This window comes from Rattus rattus, chromosome 2, assembly GCF_011064425.1.
Source record: "Rattus rattus isolate New Zealand chromosome 2, Rrattus_CSIRO_v1, whole genome shotgun sequence".
Taxonomy (NCBI): domain Eukaryota; kingdom Metazoa; phylum Chordata; class Mammalia; order Rodentia; family Muridae; genus Rattus; species Rattus rattus.
The window spans coordinates 103,701,272-103,709,765 of record NC_046155.1 but is presented as its reverse complement, the minus strand read 5'-3'; positions in this window follow the sequence as shown (position 1 = coordinate 103,709,765).

Sequence of the window (8,494 nt, the reverse complement as noted above, 5' to 3'; positions counted from 1 at the left end):
ATAGTCCTATAACCCTTAAGGAAATAGAAGCAGTCATTAAAATCTCCCAACTAAGAAAAAGTATAGTGACAGAAGGTTTTAGTGCACTATTCTTTCAGACTTTCAAAGATGACCTAATACCAATACTCCTCATACTAGTCTAGAAAGGAGAAACAGAAATAGTTATGCAAAACTCATTTTATGAGGCTATAGTCCTTCTGATATGTAAACCACACAAAGTTTCAAAAAGAAAAAAATTCAGACTAATTTCTCTTATGACTATTAACAAAATATTCACAAACCAAATCCAAGGAAACATAAAAGATCATTCACCATAATCAAGGAGACTTCATCCAGGGATGTGGGGATGGTTCGGTATTTAAAAATCAATCTACATAATCATATAAACAAATTGAAAGGAAAAAAATCACATGTTCATTGCATTAGATGCTGAAAAAGCCTTTGACAAAATCCAACCCCCTTCATGTTAAAAGTCTTGGAGATATCAGGGATACAAGGCACATTCCTAAGTATAATCAAAGCAATATACGGTAAGGCAATAGCCAACATCAAATTAAATGGAGAGAACCGAAAGCAGTTTTACTAAAATCAGGGATAAAATAAGTTTCTGCACTCTCTCCCTATGTCTTTAACATAAAACTTGAATTTCTAGTTACAACAATAAGACAATTAAGGGAGAACTAGGAGATACAAATTAGAAAAAAGAAGTCAAAGTATCTCTACTTGTGAATGATATGACACCATGCATAATCAACTCCCAAAATTCTTCCAGAGCACTCCTACAGCTGACAAACAACTTTATCAAAATTAACTCAAAGAAATCAATAGCCCTCCTATATACTAAGAATAACCTGGCCCAGAAAGGAGTTAGAGAAACAACCCCATTCATAATAGCCACAAATAATCTAAAATATCTTGATTAAGTCTAACCAAGGAAATAAGACCAGTATGACAAGTATTTCAAGTGTGTCTGAAGAAGGAAATTGAAGAAGCCATCAGAAGATGGAATGATTTCCTATACTCATAGATCTATAAGATTAACAGAGTAAAAATGACCATCTTACCAAAACCAATTTACAGACTCAAGGCAATTCCCATCAAAATTCCAAGACAACTCTTTATAGACCTTGACTGAATCTGTGTATATTTTCCATAGGAAAACTCACTGCTTGCTATACCACACTTTTATCCTTAAAACTTAGAGATCAAATCTTTTGAGTTCAGAATCCATCTTAGAGAACCTGACCTGATGTTGAACTCAAGTTAACAAACAGGACAGTACTTAGCACCAGTTTCCAGGCTATCCACCAACAAGACCTATGTCTAACATCATTCTCCAGGTAACCCCCGCCCAAAAAAAAAAAAAAAAAAAAAAAAAAAAAAAAAAAAAAAAAAAAAACCCTGAGGATAGCACCAGCCTCCAGATTATTCCCCAACAAATCTGCACCCCCGCACTTCAAGCCTGCTCATGGGACTTCACTTCCTCAGAATCACCAATCAGGAAGAAAGTAGCAGTTAAGTTTATGGTTTGGTTCCCAGCACCAGCCAAGTAGGTTAAAGGCTAAACTCTCCCTGAACCCCAGTCAAATGTATACCAAGCCAGACACCCCTTTCTTGTCTCAATACATGCTTGCCTAAACCTAGTCTCTGGATTCGACCTTCCTGCAGTGACAGGGTTGACTGGGAGCCCAAACTTGAACTTGAATTAAGAGACATTAATTCTATTGTATTAGAATAGGTTCTTTGGTGTTCTTTTGGGGTTCACAAACATTTCCTGGCAAAACAGGAAAAATTACCTTTGAAAAAGAAATAGAATCTGAAGTTGGATAGACTTTAAAATTGAAAATTTTGTTTTAAACACAACAAAATTTATATGTATATCAATGTCCAGAACAACTACGGGGAATTGATTACATAAGGAAAAGAGGGAAAGTAGGTAGATTGGCACCCACTGTAATTGCCCTTGGGTGGCTATGTTTAAACCAGATCCATCATCAGAGGCCATAACAGGAAGACTACAGGCTTGGTGTCATTCTCACAGTGTGTGTATTGCTAGAAGGTGGTATCTGCAGAACTAACCACACACAGCAGAACTCTCAAACTCATCTCGCACTTGCTTCACACTACACCCAGTTTTTCCAAATCTTCTGAAATGCAATGTGAGCAATGATCAATACCTTAGACTGATAATATTAATAAAATATAATGCCAATATAATAGACTGAAAACCATGATTTAGCACAGGGAACAATGTTAGTAACTTGAACATTTATCTAAAATTCAATGCCCAGATTATTAGGGGATTACTAAAGTAGACATAAAGCAATCTGCATTCTGTATATGTTTTGCCTTTAAGAACGCTCTGACAACTTTGACAATTCCTGACTAAAAGGAAGAATGGATGGGGAATGTGGGTGCATGGCAGTGGTAAAGAGTTTAGAAGGAATATGCAAGGCCTAATATCATTGACATGTAACTAAAAACCCAGAAAATCAATTTGAACTTACTGGAATAAGGCTAAAGCAGTAACTTGATCCAGAAAATAGTAAGGATATTACTTAAAATAATAAAACTTTGGTGTGAATGTTGCTCACTCTGTTTAGAAATAGCAAAAATACAATCTGATTTCACTGCTTCAGAAGGAGATAGAGCAAGAATTAAGAAAGTTTTTGGTTGATAACTATGGTTTGTGTGTGTGTGTGTGTGTGTGTGTGTGTGTGTGTGTGTGTGTGTGTGTGCGCGTGTGCGTGTGATTGAATCACCTCCACAGCATATCATTAGTGGTGATAGCACTATAAAAATGTTATTATAAGTAATTAGAGAGTTAGTTGTGGGTAAAATACCTACATCAATATGGTTTGTACATTTGGGTACTGATATATACTAAAGAGGCAGACTGTAGATTCAAGGTCATTGTCCTTCCCACCCCAACCCCCCTGAGGATCAGCAGTTTCCCTAGTGGACCTAGAAGATATCATTGACCATAATACCTTGACTGAAAAATGTATCTGCTACCAGAGAAATGATCACCTTGCAGGCCCAAGTTCAACCAAGAAAAAAAAACAAAACAAACAAAACCAACCAAGAAAAACAAACAAACAAAACTAAATAAACAAAACTAGGTCTAGGTTGTTTACACTGATTCTGTGTGTTTATCAAGGTGAAGGAAACTCTTGTATGGCAGGCCTAGTCATCATTTCCTCTATGACATGGCTTTGTAACTTTGTTCCAAGTAAAACCCAAGCTTAAGACACCTAAGAAAATGGAGCTGAATGCAGGAAAATGGACTCCAAAGAGATCAGATTTCAGAGCTTCTTTGCAGCAGAATCCACACCCAACTTGGGAGGGGCTTGTCTGGGATTGGCAGTTCTGGGAAGGTTTCTGGGCGTGGCCATAGGACTAAACTATAAAACGCTGAGAATTTGGGATTGGTCCTCACTTACACGGATTTTCTGGAGGGAAAGTCTTCATTCTGCTGACTTAGAAGACTCCAGCAGGTTATTCAAAGAGAATCATAGAAATACGGTGACTGCTCCCTCCTTCACAGAAGGTAAGTCTCACTGTAAGGTCTTTACATCTTGTGTGTCCACCACCAAAGCTGTTGGACCTAAAGTACCTTTATTTCTTGTCCTGTAGCCAGTCTAGCCTTGTATCTCCAGCAGCTCCAGACATGCATAAGGATGAAGGAAGGGCGCTGGGACAAAACTCGGGACACATGGGGGGGCTCCTCTGCACTTCTAAGAAGCTCAGTGTCATAAGGCATTTACACCTCGCATATTTAGTGCAAGAAACTTGCAGTCATCTCTGCAAACCATACAGGAACTGGTCAGATGCAGTCAGAGTGTGGCCTTTTATTCCAGCTTGCTAGGGAACCGCTGTGAGTAGGAAGGTTTTGGTGATGATGAGCCCAGAATATCTCTCAGGGCAAGGGTTTACAGTAGGCAGCAAGCAGAGGGGTGAGGGTGAGTATGTGAGCATCCAGTTGGAAAATTTTTATGACCTTTTAACATACTGGTGTGTGCTGAGAGTCATATCACATACTTAATGTCTGCTTCCCTCTGCAACAGTGGTCGTTGGGGAGGGACTGGGCTTTTAACCTGGGGGTGCAGATCTGTTGGGGTAATAACCTGGAGTCCCTGACTTGTTGAGATTGTAACCTGGAGACTGGATTTAGGATTAGAGTTTTGCTGTTTTTTTGTTTTGTTTTGTTTTGTTTTGTTTTGTTTTGTTTTTGAGGGGGTAACATGGAAAGTAATGCTAGGTACTGTCCTGTTATGTTTCCTGAGATCAAACTTAGGTCAGGCTTTCTAAAATGGAGTCTGAAGTTAAAAGATTTGACCACTGACATGTCCTCCACCAAAGCTGTTGGCCCTAAAGTCGTTTTGTGTTCTTGTCCTGTAGAAGATTCAGCCATGTCACCACCTGCTACCCCAGAGCTCCATCAGGATGAAGCCCAGGTGCTAGAGGAGCTGTCTGCCAAGGGGAAGCCCAGTCTGAGTTTGCAGAGGCTCCAAAGACCAGGGTCCGGGCTCCAGAACACAGGCAACAGCTGCTACCTGAATGCAGTCCTGCAGTGCTTGACACACATGCCACCTCTTGCCGTCAAGAGGTGATAAAGGCACTATAAAAAGGTCATTATAGCTAACTAGAGAATTCTTTGTGTGTTGATTCCTTACAGCCTAATGCTTGGGATGGGCAAGTACTGACATACACTAAAGAAACAGCTTGTAAGTTCAGGGTAATTTTTTATCCCAGTGCCAAGTGCATTTGTCAGTAGATTAGATCAGACTTCCATCACATGACCTTGACTGAACCATAGGAAAGAGACTGTTCTGCAAAAGTATAGCAAGCTTAGAAAGGAAAAATATAAAACATATGGTTCAATTATTAAAAGTGTACCAAGAAGTGAAATGGAACGGAATCCTATGTTCTAGGAGAAAACAGACTAAGAAATTTGGGGGCAAGATCCTACCCAGCTAAGTTTACCTGCAGGTACTGTGGCACACACCTTTAATCCCAGGAGACAGAGCCAAACAGATTTCTGAGTTCAAGGCCAGTCTGGGACAAAGCAGTTTCTAGGTAAAGAAGTAATCTTAACTCCAGGCTTGGTGGTACACGCCTTTAATCCCAGTACTACAAAAGACATAGCCATGCAGATCTCTGAGTTCAAGTCAATCTACAAACAAGTTCCAGGAAAGCCATGCATAGGCAGAGAAGGAGTTGAAAAACAGAAAGCTGGTAATAGAATAAGGGGAACCATGTTCCAGATCCTGCAAGCAGCAGAACCTGGCAGCTTCAGTCATATGACTCTGGCTTTAGATTGAAAAATAGAAGCGAATACTGGGACAATTGATGCTGGTTAGAAAGAGCTAAGAAATTAGCGGTGATTAAGCAGAGACTAGCATAGCTCAGGTGATATTTTCTTGGAAGTATTTTCTGAGAGCACAAAGAAGCCAAGTTCCAGAGATAGCCAATGTTGTACCTCCCGCTGCAGCTGTACTTGGTAATGTGTAAGAGTCACACAGGTGGTACTGGTTTTGGGGCATGAAAGGGTCAAGCTGAGGCTTGGCATTGTGAGAAACCATGGATGGCTGGGAGGGACCTGTCCATGACCCTTGTCTGGGACCTCTGAGTGAGACTCAGGGAGGCAACAATCAATTCAATCGTAAGAACTTTTATTCCAATGCTTTAGGGTTGAGTCCCTTTCACGGGGAGGCAACTCTGAACCAGCTCTAACAGGGAATTATATACCTTCCAATCAACTGGGGCAAAATGCGAATAATTGGTAACTTAAACAACTGGAGAAGCAACCTTCAAACTGACTTGTAGTCAGTGGATCATTCTGGCCTCTCCAGAGTGGATGGTTGGGAGTCAAGTGGAGGTCGGTTAGGAGTCACAGGTAGCTTTGTTTGACAAATTTGGTTTATACTTGCTCCAGGCACTAACTACTCTCTGGAAGGGAGGGGTCTTTGTGCTTGGAGGTTTGCAGTGGATTTCCCACTGGCCTTAGATTGACCCCCAACTCTGGCTCTTTCAAGGCCACTGGTAAAGGTGCAGTCATAAAAGATGCCTTAGGCAAAGATTAAAACAGAGATGAAGGGACACCCATTCAGAGCCTGCTGCACATGTGGCCCATATACATACAGCCACCCAATTAGACAAGATGGATGAAGCAAAAGAAGTGCAGACCGACAGGAGCCGGATGTAGATCGCTCCTGAGAGACACAGCCAGAATACAGCAAATACAGAGGCTAATGCCAGCAGCAAACCAACCAACTGAGAATAGGACCCCGTTGAAGGAATCAGAGAAAGAAGTGGAAGAGCTTGAAGGGGCTCGAGACCCCATATGTACAACAATGCCAAGCAACCAGAGCTTCCAGGGACTAAGCCACTACCTAAAGACTATACATGGACTGACCCTGGACTCTGACCTCATAGGTAGCAATGAATATCCTAGTAAGAGCACGAGTGGAAGGGGAAGCCCTGGGTCCGGCTAAGACTGACCCCCCAGTGAACTAGACGGTTGGGGGGGGGGCGGCAAGGGGGGGAGGGGGGGGGGGGAACACCCATAAGGAAGGGGAGGGGGAGGGGGATGTTTGCCCGAAACCGGAAAGGGAATAACACTGAAATGTATATAAGAAAATATTCAAGTTAATAAAAAAAAAAAAAAAAAAAAAGATGCCTTAGGATCTTTGAACTGAGATAGTTCTCCAACACAATGTCTGTCTGCCTGTGTTTGACCATGCTCCAAGGTATGCTGATAGAAGTCAAAACCTCTGAAACAGTAAGCAAGACCCAATGAAATATTTTCCCTTATATGCTATTCAACTGGTGTGTCTTCAGAAATGTTGAACTACAACTAATACAGTAAACAAATACTTAGAAATCACTTTACCATCGTATCATATTTCCCTTTAGGGTGTTTGAAAGAATTAATCACTCTCAAAGTAAGATATTCCCCGCATGATTCTGTTTGAAGCAACTATGACCCAGGGTTAAATATCCTAGGTGGAGATACAAACACAAGATCACAGTGGAATACGCAGCTGCAGAGCTCACAGTCTTGTTCAGGCCTGAAATTCAATTTAACTGGTTATTTTGTTTTCTTTTGGTTCAGGAAACCAACAGTTTGGAGTGGAGATCAAGTCAAGTAGTACACAAGATCAAGGTCACTATGGACTACAAGAGATCAAGTCTCAAAAGCAGGATTTATTTATATATTTATCTTATCTCCTTGGAGTTGAGGCAGGAAGATTGCCAAAAGAAAGTGAATTTTGAGCATTCATGTTGTCCAATTTGTGACCTGACACTTTTCTAGGTATCTCTTCCTTCTGAATCATGATTTCCATCCATCCCAATATCTACTGAATCTTTGCATATCCCCTTATGAAAACTCACTGTTTGCTATATCACACCTCTACCCTTAGAAACTATCGATTACTGATAAAGAAACAGACTGTCTCCCTCCTTCCCTCCCCAGTCTGTCTACCTCTATGTCATTTTCCCACTCTGCTCCTCCCTCCTCTACTTCCCCCTCCCTCTGCCACTCTCATTGCCCTTCCTTTGCAATCTTTACATGAATCCCTCTCCCCAGGCTGTTTGTCTACATATTTACCTCCCTCCGCAACGTCCTATTCCTCTCCACCTCCCTTTCTCTCTCCTCCTTACACATCTGTACATCCTACTCCACCACACCTCATCCTCACTCTCCTTCCTCCTGCCTGCCCCTCACAAATAGGGTCTCATGACATATTTCTGGCTAGCCTGGAACTGTCTACCTACCCCAGGCTGGCCTGGAACAGATGTAAATATTCCTCTGTAGGATGATGTCATTATGCAGCAAGGCAGGTTCAGGATAAGGCAAAGCCTATCATTGGATGAGAAGGAAGGGTAGGTGGGGAAAAGCATCTAGGAAGTAGAGAGGAAGAGGAGGAGCGGGAAAAAATCAAGATGGAGAAAACAGACCAGGATGATTCAGGTCCAGGTGGAGTAGGTCAATTTTATCTTGTCTAGGTAGGCGGTTTAAATCTTCATTAATTAGCAGTGAATTTATTGTGTGGATGTATTGTGCACTGAGTATTTAACATATAAATCTAATTGCTAAATTACAAGTTTCTGGAACTTTGATTTTACCTGCCAAGGGGACAGTGAGTAAAATTGGCTGGCAGAGAAACAGCTGGAGCATGCAGCTCCTGAGGATCCCATGTGGAGTGAGTATGCCACGGAACTGGTTCTGCTACTTTTTTAATCTTACCACAGCATTTCTCAATCTGTTTTTGATTGTGTATTGGAAAGAACAGTAGAGTTAAATTCTGGGAGAAATGGTCATTTACCCCCACATATTTGATCAGAATCCCAGTATTCCTTCTATATTTATTCTTTTAATTTATTTTTTATTTTTTTACATTCCAGATTTTATCACCTTCCTGGTCCACTCTGCAACTGTCCCACATTCCATACATCCTCCATACATCCTCCGCACACCCCTTGACCC